This window comes from Haliaeetus albicilla, chromosome 6 (genome assembly GCF_947461875.1).
Source record: "Haliaeetus albicilla chromosome 6, bHalAlb1.1, whole genome shotgun sequence".
In the NCBI taxonomy this organism is placed as follows: domain Eukaryota; kingdom Metazoa; phylum Chordata; class Aves; order Accipitriformes; family Accipitridae; genus Haliaeetus; species Haliaeetus albicilla.
In genome coordinates this window covers 18,665,072-18,679,301 of record NC_091488.1, presented here as the reverse complement: position 1 = coordinate 18,679,301, position 14,230 = coordinate 18,665,072, and positions in this window count along the sequence as shown.

Here is a 14,230-nt window from a genome sequence, read left to right as displayed (position 1 = left end):
AACAAACAAAGAAAAAGCCCAAAACAAAAGAGGGAATGGCAAGGCTACAACACATTTCCCTGTTTGTAACTAGGCCAGATAGATTTCTTTGACTTAGGATTTACCATTCTGTTTCCAGCTACCCATAGTGCAACATGTTGATAAGTAGCTGGAAGTTGAAGTATAAGTAAGAAATATCTATTCTCCCTCTGATGCTTTCCATATTGGCTTAAACATTAGAATAACTTTGCTAGGAATAAATCCACATGTAGCTACAGTAGTATTCTGTGCATTGAGGTCCATTTTAGAGTACGCGTTCCTGCTCTTACACCTTTCTAGCAGCTCTCTCTCTGACACACACTACTGCAGATCAGGGCAAAAGCTGCCCAGACAATGTGCTGTGACCAACGAATTGTACACTATACACCTGCCACGCTTTTACAGATCCTACAGAATTTCAGTAGCGTACTGGAATGAAGACATTTGAGAGACTTGTCTACTCTTGATTTTTGGAAAGTGGTTTTAAATACATTCTCTTTTAAAAAAACCTGATTATATAATTTTCTTGTGACAGTACATTATCTGATTTTGTCTGTCCTGTATCTGTTCTGTCTGTAAGTCTTTTTAATGACCTTCCTTCATCCCAGGCTTCTCTGCATTAGCTGGTATGTATCTGACTGGTCAGGGCCAGAATTCCTGGTTTCTAGAAAGCATTCTTCTTAAAGGAAGATAGGACCTTGCCAAAAAAAGTCACTAGCTTTGTTACAAAGCATACAGTTTTAGTCTGTACCAAACAGAAAGGTAGCTTTTAATAGCAATTTCATAAATATCTTGGTGGCTTTGCTGATTCTGTAGTTAGACTTATCGCACCTCAAAACCTTTTTATTCATCTCAATTCTTTCCAGTGATGGGACTAATGTGAGCTTCACAGTTTGCTTATTTCACTTTACTCACATCTTAATATTAAAGTTCCCTGCAGAGAATGTTAACACTGAAGCACCTACAGTGGAAAAAAGCTGAAAAGAATTGACTCATCTAAGAGGAAGCTACTATGGTTTCTGCCTTCCCACTAGAAGTTATCTGCCTTTTTCCTATCCGAAGCTAAGATGAAAATTACCATCCTTCTTTTAATTCCAGTGTTTAACATAGTTTGCGACGCCACAAAGACAGATAACAGCTCCAGAAAGCACTTAGGGTCAGAAGTGAAAACTGAAGTGTGACCCACCTCACCTTCTACCAGTCCAGCACCAGGGCAGCCCAGCCACCGGGACCCTATGAGCAGGTCACCTGCACAGGCTGCACTGAAACCCAGCCCGTCCTTAGCTCTGATGGGACAAAAATCAAAACCATGACTCTGTTGCCAATGGTATTCTGTATGCTTAACAGGAAGACATACAGAGATATATACCATCCTCAAAATGTCCCACAGTCTCAGAAAAAAATTAAAACCATCAGCCACAGTGGTGGGGGAGGTAGGGAAAATTCCCCACATAAATGAGACAGAGGAATTGCTACTTCTCCGCACCCTGCCAGTGATGAGAAACAACCTCACTAGCCATGTCTTCCCCCAGTGCCATGAAGGAATCAAAAACAGTTTTGAAGCATCCCTGATAAAAAGGCAGACGCAGGAGAGAGACCTATGAGTCCCTGTCGCTGCTTATAGTCACACCCTATCTCCTGTTCTTCCTCCCAGCCCTTCCTCCATACCCTGATGGCCTCAAGGGTTTTGAAGTTTCCCCATATTTTGCAACACAATGTGCGTATTCTCTTTATGGTAAAAATCCCATCAACATTTGGAGTTATTCTGTTTTCCAAAAAACACTCTAAAACTGAAAAAATTAATGCTGCAATGACAGTTTAATGACTTAGTAAAACTGGCAAAGATTTTGGAAATGCAAAACTTGCTTAGTTTAGTCCACTTTTATAAAGGGTGAGGAGACACTATCCAGCTATGATGATGACATCATGTGTGAACCATCATCATTATTCTGTGTTAAGCAAGATTAGCTAAGCATTTAATTTAGGACTAATCAGGAATTTTAAAATTAAGCTTCTCACAAGTCTGTTAAAATAAAGTCTAATCTTAGAAAGGATCCACTGTGTGAAATGTCATAATTCCAGAAACCTGATGGTGAAGTTCTTCAGCAGTCAGTACATCCTATGTCTTCAGTTTTTTATTTAAAAATCTATTTTCCAATTTAATTTTTTCTTTCACATTGTAACTTATGCCAGAAAAATGGAAATGAAATTTGAAAGCTTAAAAAAGAAGTAATATCTCTCAAAATTATCAAAAATAATTGATTAACAGTTTACAGTTCTGAAAATTCTGGTCAGATAGAAAAGATGACTGTCTTTAAGCATACTACAGATGATCATAAAGTTTCTTTTCAGATATAGGCAGATAAACCAAGATAATTTTTCTTTCATTTCAGGACAACTAACCAAACATGGCTTATATATTTTTAATTTTCCAGTTAATTTGAGATTTTCTGCAGAATATTGACCTGACCAACATTCTACTTAAGCAAGTGATAAAATTTTTCTTGATGGCAACACATATTGGGTCAGGTTGAAATCTTTACATGGTACATTTGTCTTAACAAAATTGTATTAATTCCATTATTCCCACAGAAACAAATGTGGGAAGTAACAATGAAGAATATGAGAAAGGACAAGGGCATTTATATAAAACTGGAAAGATTAAAATAATTTTATAGTGAAGTATGACTATTTTCTCTCCTTTTAAGATAATGTTTTATCTGACTGAGAACACATATATTAATAGAAAGATTACTTTCTGTGGCTTACATCGACATTTTCAAGCACTTACCCATCACTAAGAAGTGAAAATTAAGATTAATGGAAAACTGTTCTCTAGAACAATGACATAAAGAGGCCATATCTGCTTTTTTCAAATATCTGTCACTATTTTTTCTCTCTAGAACATTCAGCAAGTCCCGTTTGTTAGCAAATTCAAAGAAAAAAGGTCATTCAGTAAGTGTAAAGTGATGTAGGAACTTGCCCACATCAATAATTTCAAGTAAAAGACATTATGTTTGAAGTCAACAGTAGCCAGTAGCCTCCAGTTTATGCTGGAGGTGAGGATTGCTTCCTTCTTTGACATAAAGCTTCCATATGAATGGTTATAGTAGTAAGTGGTACTAAATCCTTTGGTCAGGCTTCCAACAATGAACAATGTATATACTCATGTATTGCATTATCTTCAAATAGCACCTGCTCAAGAGAGATAATCTCATTCTCGCTCTGCATCAATGTGATGTTCTTGCCATGACAATTTCATCACTTTTGTAATACCCGAGTCTTAAGCAGCAAGTTCACTTTGAAAAATCAAGTATAAAAGCCAGACTAAGCACAATGATATAAAAAAAACAAGATTTCTTAAAAAAAGTCTGTGTGTAAGGAAAGTAAATACAGTAGCAGATATTCTAATGAATACTGCCCTTCAGACACACAAGAGCTACAAGAGAGTTAGTGGACTAAATGCTTTTACATACATATGCATCTTCCACATGCATGCATACCCATTAATCTAAGATGGTGCCTCTAAAAATTTTTAAAGCTGAATAAGCTTAAGACATAAATTATGGTTCAGATGATGAGGCAGAGAAATAGAGGTTCAATCTCACAGGAAATACTTAATTCAAATTTCTCTTTATAAGACTTGAATGAAAATTGGTCAAAAATGGAAGCTTCAGTTCAAATTTAATTTGAGGGGACAAGGAATATGAAGTAAATGTCTGCTTATGTAAGTTCTCTAATTTAAATCCTAGACAGTGATTTGTGGGACTGGCCAAACATTCCCTTAGGTACTGTGTCCAATTAGGAAAAGAGAAATACAGCTTTTTGTTACGCTTATTTTCTCCAAATTCTTATGGCTGTGTAAAACTGATTCTCTTCCACAAGTTAGAACAGCAGCTCTCTTCCACAGTTAGCAGCTTTAAAGCTGCTTTATATCTGTCTTCCAGCTGGGGTTTCCAGGGCATCTTCTCCATGCTATGCAACATAGAAGCAATTTCCTGCTGTACACAGGTAAGAGGTTGCTTGGGACATCTCCGTCACTGTCAATGATAGCAGTAACCTCCCAGTGGCATATGGCAGCCCATATGGCACATGAACTGGCAGCACTGGCTGTTGCCTCATCCACAATGGGGTCTAGTTACCCATTTACACTTTAGTATTTCTTCTTATTATTCTGTAATTTTTGATTCCTCTCTCATTTATTAATGTCTCCCAGCATTTATTCTGTGCAACTAAGTTCTGCAGCGGAGCCGGGGATCGTGGCATGCAAAGGGGGGTTTCCTGGTCCAGGGAGACCCCAGGAGAGTGCGGAGATGCGCCAGGAGCCAGCAGCTCTCAGGAGGGAGAGCGGCCGATGAGGCGTGGGCAGGGCCAGGAGTAACAGCAGCCGCCGGAGGTGCGTGGAGGACCTCCTGCAGCAGGAGGCTGAGCTGCAGGCGGTGGTGAGAAGGCTGCGTAGCTTCGGGGAGGCTGAGAAGGAGTTAGATAGCTGGTTCCAAACGCAGTCTGCAGTGGACCCACAGCCCATGGCCAAACAGCCAAAAACTCCCCCACGGGCACACACAGAAGGGAGGGGGGAGCAATAATGCAGAAGAATGGAAGCTTGCAATGGCAAGGACCAGCAGGAGGAAGAGACTTCCCCCGAAGCCTGAGGCGCCCTTGCAGAACCGCTTCACCGCTCTGCAGACTGAAGAGGAAAGACCCGTCCCATCGGGAGAGGTGCCACAGCTGAGTAAGGCAGACTGATCTGCTCCCCTTGTAACAACCACCACAACTAAGAAAAGGCAACAGGTGATAGTAGTAGGCGACTCTTCTGAGAGGTATGGAGGCACCCATTTGCTGACCTGACACACTCTCTAGAGAGCTGTGCTGCTTACTGGGGGCTCGTATCAGGGATGTCACCAAGAGCCTACCAAGGCCCGTGCAGTCCGACTATTATTCGCTGTTGTTTCATGTAAGCACCAGTGATACAGCCAGGAGGAGTATCCAGAAGGATTAAAGAGCCCTGGGAGCAGTGGTAAGGGATTCTGGAGCACAGGTAGCTTTTTCATCGGTCCTCCCAGTCAAAGGGAAGGGGTTTGAAAGGGCCAGTTGAATGTGGTGAATCAACAAATGGTTACAGGACCGGAGCCACAGCCACAGGTTCAGCTACTTAGACCATGGAGCTCCCTTTGAGAAACCTGGTCTACTGGGGGCTGATGGGGTCCATCTGCCAGAGAAGAACATCTTTGGTCATAGGCTTGCTAAGATGGTGAAGACAGCTCTAGACTCAAGTTGCCGGGAGAGAGGAACCTCGATCCATCCCACTCCTACCAGTTTGATGCCAGTGCCAGCAATAGATGCCCAGAGCCTGCAGAGGGATCACTGGTCAGCAGGAGAGCACCTGAAGACCAGCACAAAGGAATTCCAGCCCCTCCAGCCAGTAAGTCAGCTTCATCGGGGGCCCAACTTAAATGCCCTTATGCAAATGCATGTAGCATGGGGAACAAACAAGAGGAGTAAGATGTGCAAATGCCTGCAGGGCTATGATATTATTGGCATCACGGAGACATGGTGGGATGGCTCCTATGACTGGAGTGTTGGAATGGAGGGAGACAGGCTGTTTAGGAAGGACAGGCAGGGCAGACGAGGAGGGGGTGTTGTCCTCTATGTCAATGACCAGCTGGAGTGCACGGAGCTCTGCTTGGGGATGGATGAGGAGCTGACCGAGAGCTTATGGGTCAGGATTAAAGAGAGGGCAGGGACAGGTGAAATTATAGTGGGGGTCTGCTACAGGCCACCCAACCAGGAAGACTGAGCAGATCGGGCCCTCTATAGACAGATAGGAGCAGCCTCGTGTTCACAAGCCCCGGTCCTCATGGGGGACTGCAAGCACCCTGATATCTGTTGGAGGGACAATACAGCAGGGCATAAGCAGTCCAGGAGGTTCCTGGAATGCATTGATGACAACTTCCTTCTCCAAGTGATAGAGGAGTCAATGAGGAGGGGTGCTATGCTAGACCTTGTTCTCACCACCAAGGAGGGCTGGTGGGGAATGTGAAGCTCAAGGGCAGCCTTTGCTGGTGTGACCGTGAACCAGTGAAGTCCAAGATCCCTGGGCCAGCAAGGAGGGTGCACAGCAAGCTCTACCCTGGTCTTCAGGAGAGCAGACTTTGGCCTCTTCAGGGTTCTGCTTGGTATAATAGCATGAGATAAAGACCTGGAGAGAAGAGAGGCCCAAGGAAGCTGGTTAATATTCAAGGATCACTTCCTCCAAGCTCAGGAGCAATGATGCATCCCAACAAAGATGAAGTCAGTCAGAAATGCCAGGAGGCCTGCGTGGATGAACAAGGAGCTCCTGGACAAACTCAAACACAAAAAGGAAGCTTACAGAGGGTGGAAACAAGGACAGGTAGCCTGGGAGGAATACAGAGAAATTGTCTGAGCAGCCAGGGAACAGGTTAGGAAAGCTAAAGCCCTGATAGAATGAAATCTGGCCAGGGATGTCAGGGGCAACAAGAAAAGCTTCTATAGGTACATTGGCTATAAAAGGAAGACTAGGGAAAATGTGGGCCCTCTCCAGAAGGAAATGGGAGACCTGGTTACTCAAGACATGGAGAAGGCTGAGGTACTCAATGACTTTTTTGCCTTGGTCTTCACCGGCAAGTGCTGTAGCGACACTGCCCAAGACACAGAAGGCAAAGGCAGGGACTGGGAGAGTGAAGAACCTCCCACTGTAGGAGAAGATCAGGTTCAAGACCATCTAAGGAACCTGAAGGTGCACAAGTCCATGGGACCTGATGAAAGGCATCTGTGGGTCCTGAGGGAGCTGGCAGATGAAGTGACTAAGCCACTATCCATCATACTTAAAGAAGTCGTGGCAGTCCAGTGAAATTCCCACTGATTGGAAAAGGGGAAAAATAACCCCCATTTTACAAAGGGAAAAAAGGAAAACCCGGGGAACTACAGGCCAGTCAGTCTCACCTCTGTGCCCCGCAAGATCATTGAGCGGCTCCTCCTGGAAATTGTGCTAAGGCACATGGAAAATATGGAGGTGACTGGTGACAGCCAACAGGTCATCACTAAGAGAAAATTGTGCCTGACAAATCTGGTGACCTTCTACAGCAGGGCTGCAGTGTTGGTGGATAAGGGAAGAGTAACTGATATCATCTACCTGGACTTGTGCAAAACATTTGACATTGTCCCACATGACATCCCTGTCTCTAAATTGGAGAGGCACGGATTTGATGGATGGAGCACTCAGTGGATAAGGAATTGGCTGGGTGGTTGCACTCAAAGAGTTGCAGTCAACAGCTCGATGTCTGAGTGGAGACCAGTGATGAGTGGCATTCCTCAGGAGTCAGTATTGGGACTGCTGCTGTTTAGCATCTTTGTCAGTGATGTGGACAGTGGGATCAAGTGCACCCTCAGCAAGTTTGCCAACAACACCAAGCTGTGTAGTGCAGTCAACACACTGGAGGGAAGGGCTGCCATCCAAAGGGACCTTGACAGGCTTGACAGGTGGGCCCATGCGAACCTCATGAAGTTCTACAAGGCCAAGTGCAAGATCCTGCACATGGGTCAGGGTAATCCTAAGCACAAACACAGGCTGGGAAATGAATGGATTGAGATCAGCCCTGTGGAGGACTTGGGAGTGTTGGTTGATGAGAAGCTCAACATGACCCAGCAATGTACGCTTGCAGCCCAGAAAGCCAACCATATCCTGGGCTGCATCAAAAGAAGCGTGACCAGCAGGTCGAGGGAGGTGATTGTTCCCCTCTGCTCCTCTCTCATGAGACCCCACCTGGAGTCCTGTGTTCAGCTCTGGGGTCCCCAACATAAGAAGGACATGGACCTGTTGCAGCAAGTCCAGAGGAAGGCCACAAAGATGATCAGAGGGCTGGAACACCTCTCCTCTGAAGACAAGCTGAGAAAGTTGGGGTTGTTCGGCCTGGAGAAGAGAAGGCTGTGGGGAGACCTTACAGCAGCCTTCCAGTACCTAAAGGGGGCCTACAAGAAAGCCAGAGAGGGACTTTTTACAAGGGCATGTAGCAATAGGACAAGGGGTCATGGCTTTAAACTGAAAGAGGGTAGATTTAGATTAGAGGTAAGGAAGAAGCTCTTCACTGTGAGGGTGGTGAGGCACAGGTACAGGTTGCCCGGAAAGGTTGTGAATGCCCCATCCCTGGCAGTGTTCAAGGCCAGGTTGGATGGACTTTGAGCAACCTGGTCTAGTGGAAGGTGTCCCTGCCCATGGCAGAGGGGTTGGAACTAGGTGATCTTTAAGGTCCCTTCCAACCCAAACCATTCTATGATTCTATGAACTAAGGATACAGAGGTATGGCTCAAGAAATTATTTTCTTTTCATTATATTCCCTTTTCTTTACACCAGTTTTAAACTTTTTAAAAAAACTTTACTCTCATTATCTGGCAGCATAGAACTCCAAAACAGACTAGGAATTTTAAACTATTGCTGATGGCCTACATGAAAAGTGAACCCGTAAGTAGCACATGAGATTCAAAACATTTGTTTAAGGTAGACGAGACTCAAATACATCCTCAACCGACCCTCAGATGTCTGATTACAATTTTAGTGTCAGTCTCATTAGAGAGTTGTGTTACTTCTCATTTCAGCTTCACTTTGTACTATTGAAAATTCTCTTTTCTCATTACTATGAATTAAGTCATACAAAAAGCCCATAATACCCTGCAATCTTCAGTAACAACAAGCCAAAGCAATAGGAATATTTTTCTAAGCTGCGTCTCCTAAAGCCATGCGTTCTTCTATGAGGTAAGATGGTAAAACAGAGAATTTGGCTCTAAAATGAAGGTTTTTCATTTCCTCTTACTATCAGATACATGTTTCTTTGGAAAGTCTTGTACAAAATGAGTACTCTCTTGAAATGTTAAAATGCCTTGGAATAAAGTCAATTGGATCTTGAGTTTCCCTCTCTTATCCTGATAAAAAATAGAGTTCCTATTTCCTAGCACAGTGCAACCATTTGCATTTTTTATATTGTACATCAATTTGTATTGCTGTATAACTGGTAATGGAGCATTATGTTCTGATTTTTGAGTATTTGGTACTTTTACATCTTCATTATGATACTGTCACACTTCATACAGATATCTGCACAGACATGAGATAAAGATCAAGCTCATCTTCCAAGTCCCCATTTTCCACATTTACACATTGACTTGATCTTTGGCTCTATGCTGCAATGAGTTATTTGTCTAGCAGGGAAACTGGGGTTTATTGTGACTTTCTCCATTGATTACATGAACAAATTGTATAATCAAACTCAGTTGTCTACCAACACAGGACAACTTGTTCTCTGAACTCAAACTTTCCCTGAGGCATGACTAGGGAAAGCAGTACAGATGTAGTGTCAGACAGTGCACCAATGTGAAAACAAGATACAGGGATGATTCTGTCACCCTGGAAGCCTATTTTTTAATCAATAGGAATTAGAAACTATCTTTATAATTTGGCTATATGCTAAATGACAACAAGACTCAACTTCCCACTATGTTTCAGTTGGCTAACATACTCTGTGCATCTGTTCCTACATTTGATAGCCTAAAACTGTGTGTAGATAGAAAAGAAAGCCAAATATACCATTTCTGCCAGGGTTTTATGGTACATCATTGCATTGGGGGAGAGGGATTGTTGATTTAAACCTCAAGGAAAGTAAATACTTCTAACACAATCAAGCTTCAGATATGTGTAGCTTATAAAACAAAGAGTTCTTTATCCAATTATGGAGAGTACAATGATAGAAAGGCCAGGTAGCATTGAACCTGAAAGTCATATAATAAAGTAAACTCCAAATTCAAGATATACCAAACTTTATACAGAAGAAACATATTCAGTGGGTCTTCACAACTGTTATGCATCTTATCATATGAAAATCACACATTTCTGGTGAGATTTTCTCTTTCCTTCCATGCACATGTATAATATCACTAACCATTAGAGGTGGTGAACAGTTTTTCAAACTTTTGACTAAATTCTCACATACCTTTTCTACACATACCTTTGCAACCACCCTCTGACCAGCTCTATTAAATACAGGGGAAGATCTCAGATTAGGAGGAAACACATGCAGGGAATATCCAGGAGCAAAGATATCTGAACACCAGACACCCACCACCTATCCTGCGTTTTACTTCTGCACCAAAGGAGGCAGGTTGAGTTGTGTGGTCTATTTCCCTGTAAAACAACCATTAGTCCAAAAGGATACCTTAAAGCAGGTACTTTTTCTTCCCATTTCTCTCTCTCTTTCTTCTGATTGCCTCCTTTTGTTTCTCCTCCTCCCCTTTGTAGCACCCTCTCTATTCTTTTCCCATCTATTAGGCCAAAATACATTGGAGGACTGCAGTCACATCGTATTTCCAGCCCGATAGAAAACACTTGGATGTCTTCTAGAAAACCTTCCATGCTTCATTTTATCACCTGGGAGAAACACCATTACAAGAGCCACACTTGATACCTTGTGGAAGAAAAGTTGGCATTTGACTTTCCAAACAGGAGGGTAAGCAAATTTACAGCATTAAACACACATGGAATGTTAATAGTAACAACAGATAATCTAATTGTACAAAAAAAGTGTGGCATAAAGTGCAAATAGATTTCATGTCTTTATGATTAAATTCCCAATCCAAGTTTGACTAAAGAAAAAACTGAGTTACACATGATGTAGTTATTATTAAAATTTATTATAGTATTAAATATTTATAGGCATGACTAAAACTCTCATTAAGCATAACTTTGATGTGATAATAAAATTCATGAAAACTTTGCCCCTTTTTTCCCTGACTGCTGCCCATACACTTTTCTCACTAGTCTCTTTTTATTTATCCTGCAGTAGTGGCATAGACAGAAATGAAAAAATCCCAAACACCTGTTGTTTTTATAATGTATTTAAAACTAATTTTCATTTGCCTTCTGAAAAACATCCTGGAAACATGTAGGTGGTGAAACCCAGGTATTTGGCACACAGCTGAATCAGATGCAGGTGGAAATTAGCAATGTGTATTTTCTAAAATCAGTATTTACTTTCTTATAATTGCAAACAGCTTAGTCTTAATAAAGAAACATTCACTGTCCTGAGTCGATATTTGCTTTGCACTTAAAATTGAAACTGGCAGCTTCAGGACTTTACTAAGGTAAAAGCACCCAAAGATTTCTGGAAAGCCTGGCTTCTGGCTCCTAGACAACAGGAACATTCGCCTGAACTCCTTTAATGGAGATTCTCTCTTAGCTTTCATAGTGGTGTCTTGGAAAGCTGGAGGAGCCCTTCCGAGAGTTGCCTATGGCCAGAGACCACAAGGCCCATGCCATGTCAGGAGCTTTGGGGATGGGCAACAGTAAGCAGGTGGCAGGAGGGATGTCCCAGACATCCCACTATCCTGCTGGACAGGCAGCCCACTCATAACCAGGGCGGGATCACCAGCACCATTGGGCTCCCTCACCTCATTCCATATCCGACCTCCCTAACAGCCTCAGCACCATCAGAGCTGCAGAACTGACCATGAACTGTTGAGTCATCAGCAGCTGAAAAGTTTTCCACAGGCTCCTCTTGAGCAGTATAAAGCTATTTTTCCTTTGTGGATAAGGCATATTAGACAAATTGTGCAAGAAACTGAGATAAGCCCTTGTATTATGAGGACTTGAAGTGGCAGCACAAATATTGAACATCAACTATAACGTCAGGAGATGGAGTCAAAAACATTAAGAAAAGCTCTGGTACTAACAGTGCTGGTCTGCAGTGGCGTCATACCTATCCAAAAAGCTATGTCAGTAGGTGTGGACGAAGTGTACTACAAAATTTGTGTTTGTTTATATTTGAGGCAAACATGTCTTGGACTAAATGGAAAGCCTCAAAGCTGACATACAAAGATTATCCCTGTTGATAAAAGAAGCATTCAGAAACATCACTAGTTATCTGAGACATGAAGTAGCAGAAAGGAGGATCAGTAACATTAAAGGGGGAAAGTACAGCTGGAAGACTTAGCAGTGCTTTTCAAGTTTTACTGTACTACAACCTGGTGCTCTAACAAAAGAAAATGTTAGGTTTTCCTTCTTATCCGGCAACAGAAAAAAAAGAAGTTGTTTGAAAAAGCTCCTGATTGCTGAGGAGGAATCTAGGCATTAAATGAAATGTGCAATTAGTTTTAAAATAAATAGAGAGTTTGAAAGAAACAGTCTAGTAAATACAAACAAAAAAGATGTAACCCAATACTTGAAATTGACATTGTCCAGTATTTAGCAATAGAAAAAAGTAAAAAAAATAAAAAGAGTAGACAAGAAAATGGAATTGAACAAACATATCCACAATTAAGGTGCCTGGTATTGAAATAGGAAGTCCTGAATTATAAGTAAACCTTCATGTACTCCAGGTAGCTGTCAGATCAACCGATACTTGGCTCTTTGCTGTGGAGTACAGACCATCAGGCAGAGATGTTCAGAAAAGATTAATCTTCCATTTGGCCCTTATGGATACTACTACAGCGTCGGGGCAGCTACAGGGGATGGCAAGTGTGCAGGAGAGTAAGCATATTGGGGTTTCCTTTACTTGTGTTTGTATCCTGTGAACTAAAATATCCATTGCAAAACCAGACTGTTTATCATCCTACAAGCAGTTTTAACCTATAACTGATACTAAATATTAATGGAGATCAGATAACTCTGATTTTCAACAATACTAAGGCCTACCGATCTTGACTTGAAGTCAAAAGTTACTGGGTCAAAAACCCCCTTATTTTTCTGCCATTTTCCATAAACCCAGAAGCTATTTGAACTTTAATGTCTGGTTTGTCTATAAAGTGTAAACTATACTGTCAAATAAAACTGCAGTTCTTACAAACATTTATTGTGAGTTTCAGAAACAGAACACTATGGACTTTTCTGAACCATGTTTTTTCAAGTGCCTGGAAGTACTCAAGAATCAAGCAAAACTTTACAAACCATTTCAGAATTTGAACTGTGAATTGATTCAGAATGTATTACCATTAGAATAAAAATTTTTAAAATTTTAAATTAGCTCATCTATGTACCTGGAAATTTAGCACCATTTAAACACTTATACTTGAACAGTGAAAATTATCCCTATATAATAGCAATATAGCTGAAGTTCATAATAGTGCATACCATCAAGAAAACAGGAAAGAAAATTGTCCTGCTTTCAGCTGGGATATAGTTAACTGTCTTCCTAGTAGCTGGTACAGTGCTGTGTTTTGAGTTCAGTATGAGAAGAATGTTGATAACACTGATGTTTTCAGTTGTTGCTCAGTAGTGTTTAGACTATAGTCAAAGATTTTTCAGCTTCTCATGCCCAGCCAGGGCACCTGACCCAAACTGGCCAACAGTGTATTCCATACCATGGGACGTCCCATCTAGTTTAGGAACTGGGAGGTGGGGGGGCAGGGATTCGCGGCTCAGGGACTGGCTGGGTGTCGGTCGGCGGGTGGTGAGCAATTGCCCTGCGCATCGTTTGTACATTCCAATCCTTTTATTACTACTGTTGTCATTTTATTAGTGTTATCATTATCATTATTAGTTTCTTCTTTTCTGTTCTATTAAACCGTTCTTATCTCAACCCAGGAGTTTTACTTCTTTTCCTGATTTTCTCCCCCATCCCACTGGATGGGGGGCGAGTGAGTGAGCAGCTGCGTGGTGCTTAGTTGCTGGCTGGGGTTAAACCACGACAAAAATATAATTTAATATAGTTGAATTTGTTCATTTAAGTACTATAGCTATTAAAGAAGTGATTTGGTTTTTACATTACATAAGGCTAGCGCCTCATATTTGACCTTTTCAGTTTGAATATTTTAGCTTAAAAATCCTGTTTAAAAAAATATATTTATCCTTCAGGCTTTTGAATAGAATTCACATGGCACAGGTCATTGTTCTTCCTTTGGACTTCACAGCTGTGCTTTGGGGAAGGACTCTGTTGACACCCCTTAGCACCTGAGGCAAGACACAGACAATGGCTAGCTGGAACCAGGCTTCGTAATTCCAGTTCTGAAACCACCTCCCACAGCATTTCATAGACAAGTGGCCTTGTCAGCTTGTATTTTAGGAAACCATATTGTAGGTCCTTATGAATAGGAAGAGCTGTTTGAAGCAATAAGGATTTCCTTTATCCGCCACTTAGAAGTTGCAAAGACTGATCTGAAGGCCACAGAAAGGAAAAAGATGCAATTTTATTGGAAAGAGAACACAGAAAGA